Source organism: Capra hircus, chromosome 18 (genome assembly GCF_001704415.2).
Source record: "Capra hircus breed San Clemente chromosome 18, ASM170441v1, whole genome shotgun sequence".
NCBI lineage: Eukaryota > Metazoa > Chordata > Mammalia > Artiodactyla > Bovidae > Capra > Capra hircus.
Window position 1 is genome coordinate 8624291 of NC_030825.1, and position 17566 is coordinate 8641856.

Here is a 17566-nt window from a genome sequence, read left to right on the forward strand (position 1 = left end):
CTGTGGAGCATAAGAAGGGACCACCTGCTCACAAAGCTCTCCTTCCCTTGTCCCAGTGTGGCGCTGCCTCTCTGCACCTCCACACCAGCCAGGCTCAAGCCTCCAGAGTGGGACCAGCACCCATCCCTCACCCCTAGCCCAGTGCTACAGACAACCTGGGAGAGCGGCGGCTTGTAGGGTCCTTCACCCTGCCCTCCCTACAGGATGTCCTTCTAGAACCTTCTTGACCTCAAACAAGCTCAGTGCCCACATGATCTTCTTCCATCAGCAGCCCATGACTTCCAGAAGCCTGGCAGATGTGCCCAGCTGGTTCACCTCTCAAAACTGCCACATGGATTGGCTCTATTTTTTTAACCTACTGAGAAAACAACTTCATATTTGCTATGAGTTTAAGAAACAACCTTATTAATGACATCAAGCTACTGAGCAGCATTCAGTGACTGTCGATTTATACTGTGTAATGGAATGTGAAGCTCGATTTCCTTGTGTCACGAGTATAACGATTAAATTTTCAGCAGATGGAAAGTTGTTCTGCGCTATAACAAGGCCCTATAAGGTGCTAATTAACTTGGTACCTTTCTAAGAAAAGAACTGTCACATTTTGATAAGAAATGTTACCACTTAGGGATACTAACTGGTCCTCAGTAGCACGTTTAGGACTTATTTTGGTGGGTTTTTTCCCTTTTTCCTCGTTGTTAGTTTCTGAGAGGAATGATGGTTATCATCAGTCTACTGATTCTCCCATTTGGGACCAAAATCCATGCTGCAGCAGACGCCATCAGCTCCAAAATAGAAGGGACCACCTCTGTCAACAACGCAGCAATTACTGACATCAGTGAGAGCCTCAAAACTTGTAGCCCAGTACACGTATCTACAAATCTCCAGAAACTTCTGGCTTCCTGTGATCTTTGCTGGGTAGGAGCAGGAATACTAAGTGGTCATTCCAGAGACCTCCCTTCCTTCTTTTTCATGATTTTAGAATTTGCCAGATTCTTCTGATCTGCAAACCAGGGTGAAGGTCAAGGTCACAAGGTGCTCAGGCTCTGCACAGATTGCTTTCTCAATCTGCATGGCTCTGTAGTAAACCTCAACTACTATGCGTTTTCTATCTCCCCTACCATCGCCACTCAAAATGACTGACATAAAATTTTTTACATACTTCTACATTTTTTGGTGTGATAACTGTATTACTGTTAGAGTCTTAGAAGCTTGCCTTTATCATTTCAAAATATACATATTGATACATTCACAAATGAAATGCAAAGATATACTGGATTTGTCCCCCAATAATTCAGTGGTAAGGAGAAAGTGGAAGATAAAGTTGAAACAAAATTTTCCATAAACAGGTCATTGTTAAAGCTTTGTGCCAGGTACATGAGATTTCATCATACTGTTATCTGTTATTATCTCTATTTTGTATGTCTGAAATTTTTCATAGTGAAAGTTAAAACAAATTCCTCAGTACAAAAAAAGAGGCTCATACACTGTTATGCTTTGCATAAATATTAGGGGACAAATTTAGGTTGATTTCTCTTATAGTTAAGTTTGTTCCAAGGTATTTCAGAAAAGAACAGAAGGCATGTAAGGCCCAATACTGGGCAATCTTATTTGAACAAAATAATCCAGAATTTAATCTCAAGACATAATTGACCACATACATTCTGAAATAATCCCATGACACCTACTGCTCGTGGATGTCACATGTGCAGAAAACTGGCAATCAGACAGGCGGAAAAGGGCAGAGTGCTGAACAGGCGTGGATGGCAAGCGCAGGCCAGTGTGAAAGGAAAGACGTGTCGCAACAGAGGGAAACGCAGTTTCAAACAAGGTGAGCAACAGATGGACACGGGGCAATAATGAGGCTTTGCATCAGCTCACATTTCAGTTTGCAAAGACAAGGGAGGGCGAGAGAAGAACATCACAACTTGCCAACGAGGTGAGTGGGTTCTAATTTTGTGAGGAAACAGGTTCAGAAAGATGAAATCCTTGCCCAGATCCATGAAGTTAGCAAGAAATAGAACACGTATCCAAGTTGGGTTTGCACCACAGCCCACACTTTTTCTACATCCTGACTCCCAGAATCACCAATTCCATAAGTAAAAGGAAGAAATAAACAGTCTTTCTAGGCATTTCCAAATATAGGCACAGAAATCATTGTTCATAAAATCCACTTAAAATAAGTATAATTCCTACATATAAATAAAAGTCAAGGTAAATGTGGTGAATTACTATGTTTAAAACAGTTCTTACATTCAAATATGATTGAAAGAGTTCAGCAGGAAAAACCAGTTGGCCACTTTATGAACTAAGTTTTCACAAAGGAGAGTATCTTTCTGCTAGACAATGAAGGTTATAGAATTCTGCATTTAGTAAAATAAATTCCTTCAGTCTTCATTTCTGGCTTATCCTAAAGAAAGAGAAAGAACTGAAAGTCCAGCAAATACTGCATAATCTCTTGGGTCAAGAGTGTTTCCTATTGTAAAATGACAAGCCTGCAATATTTTGCCTCCCAAGTGAAACAGGTATCTGACGAGAGATGTTTCTAGAAGCCATTGATTGGGCAACCTCTAGAAAACTGAGTCTAGTGTTGAATAAATTATATGGAAAACAGGTCAACCAAGATAATATATGAAAATATAAACCACTGACCCTTGAACAATGTGGTTAGGTGTACTGACCCTCTGTACATTTGAAAATATGCATATAACTTACAGTTGGCCCTACATACATGTGGTTCCTCCACATGTATGGGGCTTCCCTGGTGGCTCAGAGGTTAAAGCATCTGCCTCCAATGCAGGAGACCCGGGTTCAATCCCTGAGTCGGGAAGATCCCCTGGAGAAGGAAATGGTAACCCACTCCAGTATTCTTGCCTGGAGAATCCCATGGATGGAGAAGCCTGGTAGGCTGCAGTCCACGGGGTCGCAAAGAGTCAGACACGACTGAGCTACTTCACTTTCACTTTCCACATATACAGTTCTGTATCTGTGGATTCTATCAACCAGGATCATGTGGTGTGGGAGTACATATTTGTTGAAAAATATCCATGTATAAGTGAACCCACACAGTTCAAACTTGTGTTGTTTAAAAATCAACTGAAGGCTCTGATAAGTCCTTCACTTTAAAGACCTACTGAATTTACACTATTTCATCTAATACATGAAACATGTTCATTACAGGTCCATTTTTTTCATAAGGCTTATCAGTACCCCATGAAACTATAATTCCTGGCTACATCTTTCATCCAGGGAAGGGGAATATTGGTGGGACTCCTGGAAAGTAATATATAGAATCTACTCTGCAGCTACAAGATCAGATACTAAAGCCCCCTCAGCCCCAGATGCTACATCCAAGTAGTCCTCTAATCCAAAGTTAAGTTGTAATTCAAAGTTAACTTCATAAAGACAAAAGTACGGTCTAGGCCAGGAGGTAAACTCAGACACGTATTGAGAAGAAGGTCGCCTCGATTCTGCTATAGCATTCAGAAGCAACTTTTTGAAAGAACAGAATTTGAAGTGGGAATTAAAGGATGGGTAAATCCAGATGGCAAAGGAGAATAGGAAACAGGACTCATTTCAAGCAAGAAGACTGATGTGCTGAAAATACTTTTGGTTATGAAAGACATAAAAGATTCATTTTCATCATTAGCTGGATTAAAGTTAGTATGTGGTGTTTGAAAATTGGCAGATCTCAGGTGAAAATGGTTTTTTAGTCACAGCAATTATAAAACACCTTATTTTTCAGCCATTCTAAATAAATAAGAGCATCAAATGAATGTGATTGATTTCCCCCGATGTTTCTGAGCATGTCCGAATAGATTAAATGGAACTTCTTATTAAAGGTAATATTTCTGTCTCTTCTTATGTATCTACCACAGTTGTAACTTCATCCCAGAAGTCTTTTAAGTGACTCTTATGAGCTAGTATTTTTCCAACTCATTACTGCTTTGTGGATTTTACTCAGAAGGCCATGCTCTTGTGGGTACTATTTCCAAATTAATTTTGGCCACTCTATAGCAGTATTTTTTCCAAGTGAAGAGCCTGGACCAAGGACAATTCCCACTGTGTTATTCTGTATAGATACTTTCCTTAGAAATTTTCTCCCCAAGCCTTTGTCTATATGATCTATCTCCTGGAAAATCTTAACTCATCCTCAACTCACCTGATGAATTCCTATTCATCCATTTAAACTCAGCTAAGTCATTATATACTCCAGAAAAACTTTGTATTGCAGATAATACAAATCTACCTTGAACTAACTTGGGGGAAAAAGTTGGGGGAGCAACTCACTGGATCATATAACAAGTACAGAACTAAATGTCTAGCTTCAGGCATGGTTGGATCCAGGCACTTGAATGCTATTTATTAGGACTTCATCTTTCCCTCCATTCAAGACAGTGTCATCACTGTAATAGGAAAGCAGCAGCCTAAAATTTAAAAGGTGTGTTTTCTGATTTTCATATAAATCTTTGCAGCCAAATTTCAATTACTTTCCATTGATTAGGGAAGTGTCTCTGCAGCTGTTTTAATGTATGTTCCATTCATAATTGGACTTACTTCAAATGATTGGAAAGATGACCGGTGGCCATCCCAAATTTATACCCCTTCAGATCAGCAACCCTAACAAAATGAGCCTCTGCCAATGCCTGTGTCGTAAAATTCCTAGGGGAGACATTTATGTGTCTGGGTCACATGCCAGGGGTTGCTGAGTCAGTCCCACTTAGAACATGTAGGATTTATCCTTCACTAGAAAGAGGCCCGTTGCCTGCAAAGAAGGGAAGGGGTGCTGGAAAGACAAAACAACAGATGACCTTGACTCCTGTCCTGAGCCTCCCAGCCTGGCCAAAGCCTCTTTCCCCAGCTCGGATGGAACCCCGGGCAAACCTCGGTTGGTGCAATTAACACAAAACGCTACCGTCACCTGTGTATATCCAGCACTAAACGACTGCACTGCATACGGTCCTAGAACAAACGCGTGAATAAATGAAAATGCCAACTCGTGAGGCTCCAAGCAGAGGTACTGGTCACTTCAGTAAATCAGAGCGATTGCCCTGCTGTAAAAGGCATGTGAATGTGAGAGAGAGACGGAGAGAGAGTGCTGTGTGCTGAATGTCTGCGCATGAGAATGAAGGAGCCTCTTGCTGGTGCAAATGTCCTCTTCATGGCCACCTACATGCAAATAACTCTGCAGCATGGCAGTCATGTGCCTTACCTTTCTCAAATCACTCTTTAAATATGCTTTTCTATTGTCCCGGAAACTGCACTTACACTATCAGACCATGGACGCAAATTCCAAGTTTAGCAAAAACCATCCAAATGACTCTAATGCCCTCACCTTTGCCAACAGAGAAAGTGCTCTTACTTCCCTCCCCACATACCCTTCTTGGTGGCCTCCTGTCACACACAAGTCATCAGAGGTAGGGGAGACCTTAAACTGCTTTCAGGATAATTGGTCCATTTTACAGATAATGAAACTGACTCAGAGAGTTCAGTTGTCCATAGTTACACAGCTGCTTTCCTTTTGAAGGCTGCTCTTGATCATCCCTATAAGTCATCATAATCTCTATTAGAGTGACTTAACCATCACCATAGTCAAAGATTATCAACATAAGAAACCAGAGCTGTGCAGAAATGTGACAAAGGAGCACAATTTAACTGATACATCCTGAGTCTAAGAAGGCCCTTGATTCCATGAGTTCTGGGTTTTGTTCACCTATTCATTTAAGATGTATATGGCAAACTTCCCTGGCGGTCTGGTGGTTAAGATTTCACCTTTCAATGCAGGAAGTCTGGGTTCGATCCCTGGTCAGGAAGTTAAGATCCTACATGCCTTCAGGATGAAAAACCAAGACATACGACAGAAGCAATACTGTAACAAATTCAATGAAGATTTTTTAAATGGTCCACATTTTTTTAATCTTAAAAAAAAGATAAATGTTATAAAAAGCCAGGACTTTTTGCCTATTTTTTCACTGATATGCCCCAAGCCTAGAACAGCAGGTCAGGAAGCAACAGTTAAAACTGGGCATGGAACAATAGACTGGTTCCAAATAGGAAAAGGAGTACGTCAAGGCTGTATATTGTCACCCTGCTTATTTAACTTTTATGCAGACTACATCATGAGAAACGCTGGGCTGGAAGAAGCACAAGCTGGAATCAAAACTGCTGGGAGAAATAGCAATAACCTCAGATATGCAGATGACACCACCCTGATGGCAGAAAGTGAAGAGGAACTAAAGAGCCTCTTGATGAAAGAGAAAGAGGAGAGTGGAAAAGTTGGCTTAAAGCTCAACATTCAGAAAACTAAGATCATGCCATTTGGTCCTATCACTTCATGGCAAATAGATGGAGAAACAGTGGAAAGTGTCAGACTCTATTTATTTAGGCTCCAAAATCACTGCAGATGGTGACTGCAGCCATGAAATTAAAAGATGCTTATTTCTTGGGAGAAAAGCTATGACCAAGCTAGACAGCACATTAAAAAGCAGAGACATTACCTTGCCAACAAATGTCCGTCTAGTCAAGGCTATGATTCTTCCAGTAGTCATGTAGAGACGTGAGAGTTGGACTATAGAGAAAGCTGAGTACTAAAGAATTGATGCTTTTGAACTGTGGTGCTGGAGAAGACTCTTGAGAGTCCCTTGGACTGCAAGGAGATCCAACCTAAAGGAGTTGGATCCTAAAGGAGATCAGTCCATCCTAAAGGAGATCAGTCCTGAGTGTTCATTGGAAGGACTAATGTTGAAGCTAAAACTTCAGTACTTTGGCCACCTGATGCAAAGAGGTGACTCACTGAAAAAAAACCCTGATGCTGGGAAAGATTGAAGGCGGGAGGAGAAGGAGATGACAGAGGATGAGATGGTTGGATGGCATCACTGATTCAATGGACATGAGTTTACATGAGTAAATTCTGGGAGTTGGTGGTAATGGACAGGGAAGCCTGATGTGCTGCAGTCCGCAGGGTTGCAAAGAGTTGAACACGACTGAGCAACTGAACTGAACTGACTAAGAACATTATTTGCCATTTAGTAGGTTCTCAGTGTATTGCTGAATAAGTATTTATTGGGCATTGCTTTAAGTACCATATTTAACATATTTAGTCACAACTACCTTATGAGATGAATTTCAGTATTTTAAGTTTATGGATGAAAAATCTGAAGCAGAGAGAATTAAAATAATTTGCTTGAGATCACATGGCTACTAAGACTTGGTGATCAGATTTAAACCCAAGAAGGCTAGTTCCAGAGCTTAAACTCAAAACTTGGTATGAATCATAGGTGAGAGACTTACCAGTCACCAATTTCTATGTAATAAAGCAACCCAAAGTTGATGGCTTAACTATTCACAATAGCCAAGAGATGGAAATAACCTAAATGTCTATCAACAGATAAATAAATTAAAAAGATATGGTGCATATATACAATGAAATACTACTCAGTCATAAAAAATAATGAAATAATGCCATTTGCAGCATCATGGATGGAACTAGAGATTATTATACTAAGTAAATCAAAAAGAGAAAGACAAATCCCATATGATATCATTTATATATGGAATCAAAACCATGACACAAATGAACTTTTATGAAACAGAAAGAGACTCACAGACATAGAGAACAGACTTGTGGTTGCCAAGAGGGCTGGAGGTGGGATTAGTTGGGAATCCGGGGTTAGCAGATGCAAACCGTTATTCACAGAATGGATAAACAAGGTCCTGCTGTACAGCACAGTGAACTATATTCAATCAGTTCAGTTCAGTTCAGTCACTCAGTCGTGTCCGATTCTTTGCGACCCCATGAACCGCAGCACACCAGGCCTCCCTGTCCATCACCAACTCCTGGAGTCCACCCAAATCCATGTCCATCGAGTCGGTGATGCCATCCAGCCATCTCATCCTTTGTCGTCCCCTTCTCCTCCTGCCCTCAATCTTTCCCAGCATCAGGGTCTTCTCAAATGAGTCAGCTCTTCACATCAGGTCAATATCCTATGATAAACGATATGGGTTCCCAGGAGGCTTAGTGGTAAATAATTCACCTGCAATGCAGGAGACGCAGGTTTAGTCCCTGGGCTGGAAAGATCCCTGGACAAGGAAGTGACAACCCACGCCAGTATTCTTGCTGGGAAATCTCATGGGCAGAGGAACCGTGGGGTTGCCAAGAGTCAGACATGACTAAGCAACTAAGAAACAACAAAAATATAAACCATAATGGGAAATAAAATTATAAAAAGAAAAAAATTGATAGCTTAAACAACCATTTTATTTGCTCACAGTTTTATTGGCCAAGAATTCAGAAAAAGTTCAGCCAGGTCCTTTGTCTCTGATCCACACAGCTTTATGTACAGTAATTGGGGCTGAGGGGTCTATGTCCAAGATGGCTTCTTTTCTCCATGTCTGGTGCCTTAGCAGGAGTGACTAGAGAGCTGAGTACAGCTGGAGCCCTCTCTCTCCCAGGGTTTGTCTGTCCACATGAAGGTTAAGGATTCCAGAATGAGTATCTTAAGAGATATGAAATGGAAACTGCTTTAGCCTGGGCCTGTACACTTACGCTGGAAACTGTCCCTTCCACCATATCCTTTCAGCCTATTGGTCTAAGCAGCCACAAAGCTGTTCTCTCAGGGGAAACCCACTTTTCCCTGGGAAGTGTGTTATAGAATCTGTGGCCATTTTTCATCCACCAAAATGGAAGGCCAACCTAGTAAGTAGATAGTCCCCACTAACTTCACACATTTTTATTGACACATAATATTCAGACTCATACTGCTAGAAAGAATGCTCTTCAACAATGAAGCCCCAAGGTCATCCACATGTTAGAAGACTGTTTTGTTATTGTAACAAGATTTCACCACAACCTAAAGAAGAATTTCCTAATCTTAATACAAATCCTTGCAACCAAGCTTTAATTACTTTGATTGGGGGGAGGGGCGTCTCTTCAGTCATTTTAATATGAATTTTATGTTTCCAGATGCTCTATCCTAGTTTTAGGAGGAAGTGTTTCTCATTATCATAAAATTTACATGCTCATACATTTCACTGAAAGACTTATTCTTTCTAGGTGACAATAAACAATTTGGTAATTTGAAGGAAAAACGTCACAGAAATAATTACAAAAAGATACTACAGAAATCTCCAGGAGAAGACAGGCAGGGTGGTTAGGCGGAAAGAATAAAATTCAGCTCTATTCCTAATTCATCCCGCATCTTGAGAAGATTGCTCAACTTCCGGGAACCTAAGTTTAACTGGACAGTTTCCAGCGTAAGTGTGATTTGTTCTGACATTAGCATAAAGTGAGAAGCAACAGTATCACCTTTAAGTCAAGGCAGATGAGAACCCAGACCTACCTAAATTCAAAGCCTAAATTTTTAATTTCTTCCCAATATGGATTCCTTCATTTTTTACCAATACATTAAGGCCCTATCAAAGTCTAAAATATTTTGACTATTATAGCTCTTGTGAACAAACTCTGGAATTCTGAAACTGGTGTTCAGTGCTCCAGAAGATGACATTGAAAACAGGAATACAAGTAATTGAATTTATATCGATTAAAAAGAAACCACAAAAATTTTCCTGTTGTATTCATGTTCACTGAATTTGGGATTTTTCTTTGTTTTTTAAATTGTTTGATTGATTGCCATTACGTAGACTCATGTCCTATAGATTCCGAGTCGATGAGTTCAGGGTGAAGGAATCAGACACAAATGATTCAGGTTTGTTTCATCTTTGATCAAAGTTCACTGCTCTTTACAGACACAGTTCCTACAGATTCAAACCTAAAATTCATCTGAATAATGTGGAGGAGCCCAAGTATTGGTCCCTACTAAAATACCCAGGTTTGTTTACTAGTACTGGTTTGTTCAAATTTTAGACTGGTTAGTAAAGCATATGTGTCATGCTCCTGAAAAACTCTGAGTTTTGCCCACTCTGTCTAAAAAAGAGAGTTCCAGTGAGGTTTGGAATTCATGAACATCAATGAGAACAGGAAGGAAGAAAGTGAGATTAATTAAAGTTCTACACATGGGATATTCAGACTGTCCTAAAGGCAGATGTTTACCTGCAATTTAAAAAAAAATGCAATAACAATAGCAAGAACTCTTCCTCTAAAATAAATTGAATAAACGAGAGAAAAACAGGGGAGCTAGCATGAGTTTGAATGTGGACAGCACTCCACGGGTTGGCATTAGGAGTCCCAAAGCAAAGAGTTCAGATTCTTGCCTGTTGTACCAGAAGAGAAATCTGATAGTCAAGCGGTCCCCTCCAAATCCAGAGCTCCCTTTTGCTTCCATTCTCATATCTGAAACGGAACCACTATGCCTACTGCTTGCCAGAAATAGATTTAAAAAAAAAAATGAGAAATGTGGTAACAGAGAAATTTGAGATAGCATATCCCAAAAAAAAAAAACCTGTTATCTTCAAAAACCTTGAGAAAGTTAATATATCCATTAAACAAGAATAGGATAGTACATAAAAGGAATAAACAAATAACATAAAAAGACAAAGCAGAAGAAATCCCTTGGAACATAGAACAAAGTAACAAGTAGGGCAATCTAGTAGGGAAGCATCTACTTATATTTATGCTTATAAAGGAGGAGGCAAATATCTCTCCAGAAGTAATATACCAGATAGTGAGCTATTTGCCCCTGGGGAGGAGGACTGACTGGACTAAGAGTAATATCTTTTATGTTACACACTTCTGAACTATAAGCATTTACTAGTTTCTAATTAAAAATATAATCCTTGCTTTAGTCTCACTCTTACCAAACAATTCTAAGTGGCCATTACCACACAGGCCTCACGACAGAGTGTGTAACACAGTGCCCCTCTGAGAAGATACTCCCACTTCTGTTAATCAGGGGTCTTTTTGAGGATTTCATTAAACTGAATTGATACTTTAGAGCAGACTTTCTCAAAATGAAGCTTTCCCCGGGCATTTACTAAACCAGAACTTCTACAGATGAAGCCCCAACACTGCATTACAACAAGCCTCTCAGGTGATCCTCCACACACCCAAGTTATGAGAACCCCCTTTTAGGGCCCAGTTCTGTCTGGGACAATAGATGATACTAAGCCGCCCAGGTACTGCCCTCCTCCAGAAGCCAGCACCTTCCCACGCTAACATTTCCTGGAGCTGCCACGAAGCTTCTATGAATTCCAGATCAAATTAACGGTTGCTTGATGGTGCCTCCAAATCTAGATTAGTGGACCTTGAACTCTAGAAGAACTGGAGGATTGAGAGATGCTCAAACACACACCTAATTTGGATTTTCCAGATAAAAAACAATACAGTAAAAAGGCCAGCATCTGGGGACAGTTCTGGTTCGAGGCAGCCCATGATGCTAAGCTTGAGGACGGAGGGCTAAACCCCAGACCCCCCTTTCTAAGATCAGCATCATCACCTAACACTCTAACAGAAACAGAACAGGCTCCCAAAGCCAACCTAGCTTGGAATCCACACTCTTTAGATGCTGAGTTTTTGTTTACCCCTGAATAAATTCAATAAAGTGCAGTAACCATTATAATAAATGTAGATGTCACTAATTACAACACTAGATTTTAAGTGCAATGCTAGTGTCTCAAGTGGCCTTTAAAACTGAGTAAAATCACAGCCAATTCAAATTTAATTAAAACTATCAGTTTAATTTAGTTTGCCTTTACAATAAAAACTACACTAACCCATTAACTGCATTCTGAATCTCCCATTACGCAGAGCAGCCAGCAGCTTGTGGGCCTCCACGGTGGTGAATGGTGCAATGCATTCATTTATCTTGTTATCCAGCAAAGTTTCAGTTGTTCTAGATCCAATAAATGAGCAGTTTCTATCTCTGAAAATGAGGCTCTTGGACTTGTTCAGGTAATTCGCCATGTAGTTAGAATAGGCTTTTGTCCAGCTTCTTGTGCTTTTGCAAATCCATCCCCCAGGAGCCGTTATAGATCATGGTCTTCATTCTGTAGCTGAACTCAGAGTTTCCAAAGAGGAGTCTTTGGGAACTGAGTGAAAACACACTGGGAATCTGGACCTGATCTAACTCTAGCTCTGCTTCTACCAAGCTGAGGGGCTCTGCATGAAACTCGTCTCTTTTCAAAGACTCGGCTTCCTCTCGTATAGCCTTTGGAGGTTGGAGCACATTGGTGCTTCCAAAAATTCTACTTTCATGATCTTAGTCATATCTAGGTACTACCCATAGTACCTGCAGTTCATATACATGGAGAACAATAAGTTTTTAAGATACCATATGACTCAGCCTAATCCTTGACAATAATGTTTATGAACTCACATAGTTTAATGCAACAATTACATAAAATTTTCTAATAGATTAAAATAAATTCACAACAACTAAAATTACATGAAATGCTTAGCCAACATCACCATGTACACCCATCCAGCACTATGCATCCCATTTGAAGAATATTAACCTCCCTGACTTCTGAGATCCCTTTCAGCTCCAAGGGTTTGCAAGTCTATGAAAAAGAATGTTGCCATTTGACTTAGGTGAACAAATACACACACACACACACACACACACACACACACACACACACAAAGAAACTACCTACAGGGCTTGTCTGATTCAGAGCAGAGAGGGTAGTGGCTGTTGAGAGAGAAATGATCAGAAACTAAATTTGGGGACCTATACATTTTATTTTAGAAGAAAGGGAAGGCATCCAGTAGTTTAGCAAATTCACGACAAACTGTTCAATCCAACCAAATGCAGAGGAGAGAGAGATAAACCTTGTAGGAAGGAAGAACTAAGGCAAGAAGAGAAAATGCACAGACCTGTAAATGGATGTGCAATCTTTTACCCACACTACACAAGAGAAATCTGAACGCAGAAGGAACCTGACCACAGCTGTTCAGGCCTGAATGGAGATTTCACTAGGTACACTCCACACCGGGCCATCCTGGATCAAGAATGGCTCGGGGTGATAAAATTACGAGCAAACTACATGCAAATGAGGCAAGGAATGACTGGAGAAGCATGCGTACATGACCTAGTTGGGTGCACCTCATGGGGAGACCTGGGGAGGAACAAGGAGATTATGCTGGCAAGGATAAGGTCATTAAGGGAAGGATGTGAGATTTATATAAAAGGATTGACATAAGACTGAGTTTTATAGGGGAATTCTGAGAATCAGGCCATAGCTTCTCCTGTTAACACTAAGTCAGTGTTGCAATAATCGGGCAACTGGAGATCCACTGCGAGTCGCAGTAAGGAAAATGTTCATGGCCACAGAGGCCCACGTGAGTTGGTACAGAGCAGAGAAGCTGGTTGCTGAGATGCTGTTCCTGTCTTAACAACATCCAAGTGGAGACAGAGCCAGGACAGACAGTCAGCACTGAGAGACTGAATATATAAACGGCCAATGGCCAGACCAGCTATACCACTTGAACATCCAGCCTGGGAGGCCAAACCACAAACTTGGTAGCAATCAATCCAAACCAGGCAGGACTTGGTAAATGATGCCAGCTTCTCTTATTTTTGCCTTCTCTTCCAACTCAGGACCAACGAAAGCAAGCCAAATATGTTCCCAAACCAAGCCCCTAGGATGTCCCGCTCCTAGCTGGCCTGCCCCGAGCCTCCCCAGGAGGACAGCCTTCAATTAGAACACACTGAAGCCTTCCCTTTTCTCACTATACAACTTTCCCTCTCCCCTGCCTGCCTCTGAGTCTTTGCCAAACACCAGTGATGGTGGTTGACTCTCCTGCTATAACAGGCTTTCTAATAAAAGGCTTCTGTTTGTTCTTCCTGGGGTAGTCATTGTTTACTTCTGCTCTCATCTCCCCAAAGTCCACTGGCTTAATGAGGAGATAGATTATGTCCCTCTGAGCTGTGCCCACTCACCCATATGTGAGCCTCAACGTTGCCCTTTTGCTCATGACACAGAACACAACACGCACACTTGTGTCCACGCACACACTGCTGGAATAAGCTTGAATCATTCATGGATTCACTTGAATTATTTATGTCCTCATTTCAAGTGTGCTGAAGGCTTCCACCAAAGTCTTCTCTGGTGTGCATTAACCCTGTGTGGGGCAATTGCTTCAACTTATATGATACCCAAGGCAGAAACCAAGTGGAGATAGGTCCCAGCCAGAAAGAGTTAATGAGGACATTGCTGCTGTTGTCTGCTGCTACCCAGGAACTCAGTAACTGTGCTTATGCTGGACTCAACGTATAAACCATTCTCTTATAAGTCTGAGGTTAAGTAAGACCAAGGGTCAGTGAACTGTAACTGGAGATTTGGCCCACTGTTTTGTAAATAAAGTTTTATTGACACACAGCTATACACATTCATTCCCTTATTATCTATGCCAGCTTTTACCCTACAACGGCAGAAAGAGTAGCTGTGACAAAGATGGTATGACCCACCCCGAGACCCATCTTTTTCTATCCTGTTCTGTCCCTGGGAGCCCCAGAAGACTGCTTCCTGGGTTCCCTCACCTGCTAGCACCCTGATGGGTTTGACCACTGGGAAATACCTGCAGGGAACCAGAATGAGAGACGGGAGAGAGGCCACAGCCTCTTCCCTGCTTCCCCGCATCTATGATGGTATCTGTGCTTTTCCAGGATCACAGCTCCTGTGAGATTTTGGGTTGCCCTAATGCTAGATACACCTGAGGGGTTCACAGGTTTCTCACGGCTAGTGTCTAGGACCTCACGCACAACCCCTCGTCCCTACTTTGTAACCCTGCTCACACTTCAGTCCTTTTGTCTATTCATTCGACTTGAGCAGCCCTGCTCATACCTTGGTCAATAAAGTCCTTCCATTTGAAACTCCATTTGGACCATCTGTTTCTTGCTGGGACCTCGACCAATACAGCACTTGTCTCTCTTTCAATGACTCAATTAACCAACTGGCCTAACCCACTCACTCAGGACAAGAGGTCAAAACACATTTACCCAGTGCATGCATGAACACACAGCACTGTATCAGAGGACAGGCATTTCAAAGTTGACATTTACATTCATAAAAATGTCTTTTAATCAGCCTTGCCCAGCCTCATTCTCATAGCATACTTTAAGGATAAGAAGCTCTTTCCACGAGCAGTCAGAGTTTATGTAAGGCCGTCCATCCACACGAGATGAACATCATTATAAGCTCGCTCATGAGACTGCAATGTTCCCAAACATTATTGCTACAGTCAACAGTTCTAATGAGTCAGGAGCTCACTGCTCACCAATAAGCAGGACTAGCCTTTTTGTTCTCTTCTGAGTCAATCTCTTTATTGTTTCACTCCTTTGGTAGAGATTGTTTTAATATGCCCCATTTCTGAGCAAATTCTCTCAGCTCATCTTCAAAATTCTGAAATTCCACTTGAGTTCCCACTGGGCTGTGTTTGTTTATAAGGTCACAAAAGGTTTCTTTAAGCTAAATCAAGCTGGGTAGCATTTCTGTGCCTGAAGTTTTCTATAAGCAATATCTGTAGGAAGACAGAGGGGGCTTTAAACCATTTGTAAGAGATTGAGTTCCTTGTCCAGGCGGACCCTAAGGACATTTCTTGCTTGTTTTATTTTAATTTTTTTTATATTGGATGACATAATGGATGTGAACATTCTTTGTGAACCATAAAGACCTTTCTAATGTAAGGGATTAGGACGATGATCTCAGAGTTTGGGAACATCCTGTCTCCTCGGGTTTATTTTATTCCTCATTTTTCAGGGGTCATCAGATTCTAAAGGAGACCAGAACATTTTTCCAAGATCTCCTTTTACATTTGTGGTAGATTAGAACCTAATTTATAATACAGTGATTCATTCATTTATTTACAGAATACTTATTGGATACCTTCTATATGTCAAGCATGAGGCTGGGGTGCTCAGTGTAAGTAACACAACTCCTGTCCCTCAGCAGTTTAAAATTTATTTGGTTCTCACTCTGCGCCAGGCACAGCACTAAATATACTTCACACACATTATCTCAATTCATCTTTACAAGTATACTAAGTTAATTATATTATCCATATTGTACAGATAAGATGTAATAACAAAAACAATGGTGTCAATGATCTGAACATCTAGTTGAGGGCTTATCATGTGACCTAAATGCTTTAAATGCATCTCAGTTTATCCTCAAAAAAATCCCTAAAAGCATTATACTGTCCCTATTTCTCAACTAATAACTGACATTTATTGACCACTTAATATTGGTAATATGACCCTAAGCACTCCATATGCATTATCTAACTTTTCTCAAGAACACCATGAAAGAGACTATTATCCAAGTGCTTAAGGAACACGCCCTAGTTCATATGGCTAGAATTAGTAGAACTGACCTTCTAACTCAGTTCTTTAGAAAAGCCTATGATCTTATTAACAATGACACTAGACTACCTCTTGAGGACATATTTTATTCCCAGAACAACTGAATTTCCAAGAATAAAAACAAAAAGATGTCAATGTCCACATTGCAGCCAATACTGAAGAAGGAGAGTTGAGAAATACATTTGAAAGTATATACCTTCTCTATTCACCTTACAGGATTTCCAGATGGCTCAGTGGTAAAGAATCTGCTGCCAGTGGAGGAGACTCGGGAAACACAAGCTTGACCCCTAGGCTGGAACGACCACCTGAAGGAGGAAATGGCAACCCACTCCAGTATGTATGCAGGGAAATCCTAGGGACAGAAGAGCCGGGTAGGCTACAGCCCTGGAGTTACAAAGAGCCGGACACGACTGAGCACACTCCCGCCCCCCCACCCTCCACACACACACATACAGCTTACGGTTCTGTTTATAATTTGGTGTCTTCCACCTTGTAAACTTTTAAATATAGACCGAAATGCATCTTCATTTACCGTAGGATTTGCATTGCTAGTAAACATGGTCTCTAACAGATCACTAGAAAAGAAACATAAAGGACTTAAAGCCTTGAATTCTCCTTAACTCACTGCAAGTACCAATGCTCTCTCGGTAAACTTTGTGCATGCATGCTCAGTTGCTCAGTCATGTCTGACTCTGAAACTCCATGGACTGTAGCCCACCAGGCTCCTCTGTTCATGGGATTCTTTAAGCAAGAATACTGGACCGGGTCGCCATTGCCTTCTCCAGGGATCTTCCAGACCCAGGGATGGACTTGTGTCTCCTGCATTGGCAGGCATATTCTTTACCACTGCACCACATGGGAAGCCCAGGTACATCTTTTCTTTGTAACATATCAAATTCACTTAAGACTGCCTCTTGAACATTCTTAGAGACAGGTGCAAGAAACATGGAATTTTTGTCTACTATAATGATATCCTGAAAACTACTCTTCAAAACACGTGTGTTTCTTATATACACACACACACACTCATTCTACACAGCTGTAAAATGGAATGGAACGCGATGGAGTGCGAAGAGATGAGATGGAATAGAATGAACCAGAATAACATAGAATAAAAAGTCCCAAGTTCAAATGGAATGGGACTGCACAGACTAGAATGTCTAGTAATTAAATATAACAGCACGATACAGTATTGTAAAGTAAAATAAAGTAAAAATAAAAAAAATAAAAATTTTTTTAAAAAAGAAAAAAATATATAACAGCATGGAATGGAGTGGAAGAGAACAGAAGAGAGGAGAACGGGATAGAACAGC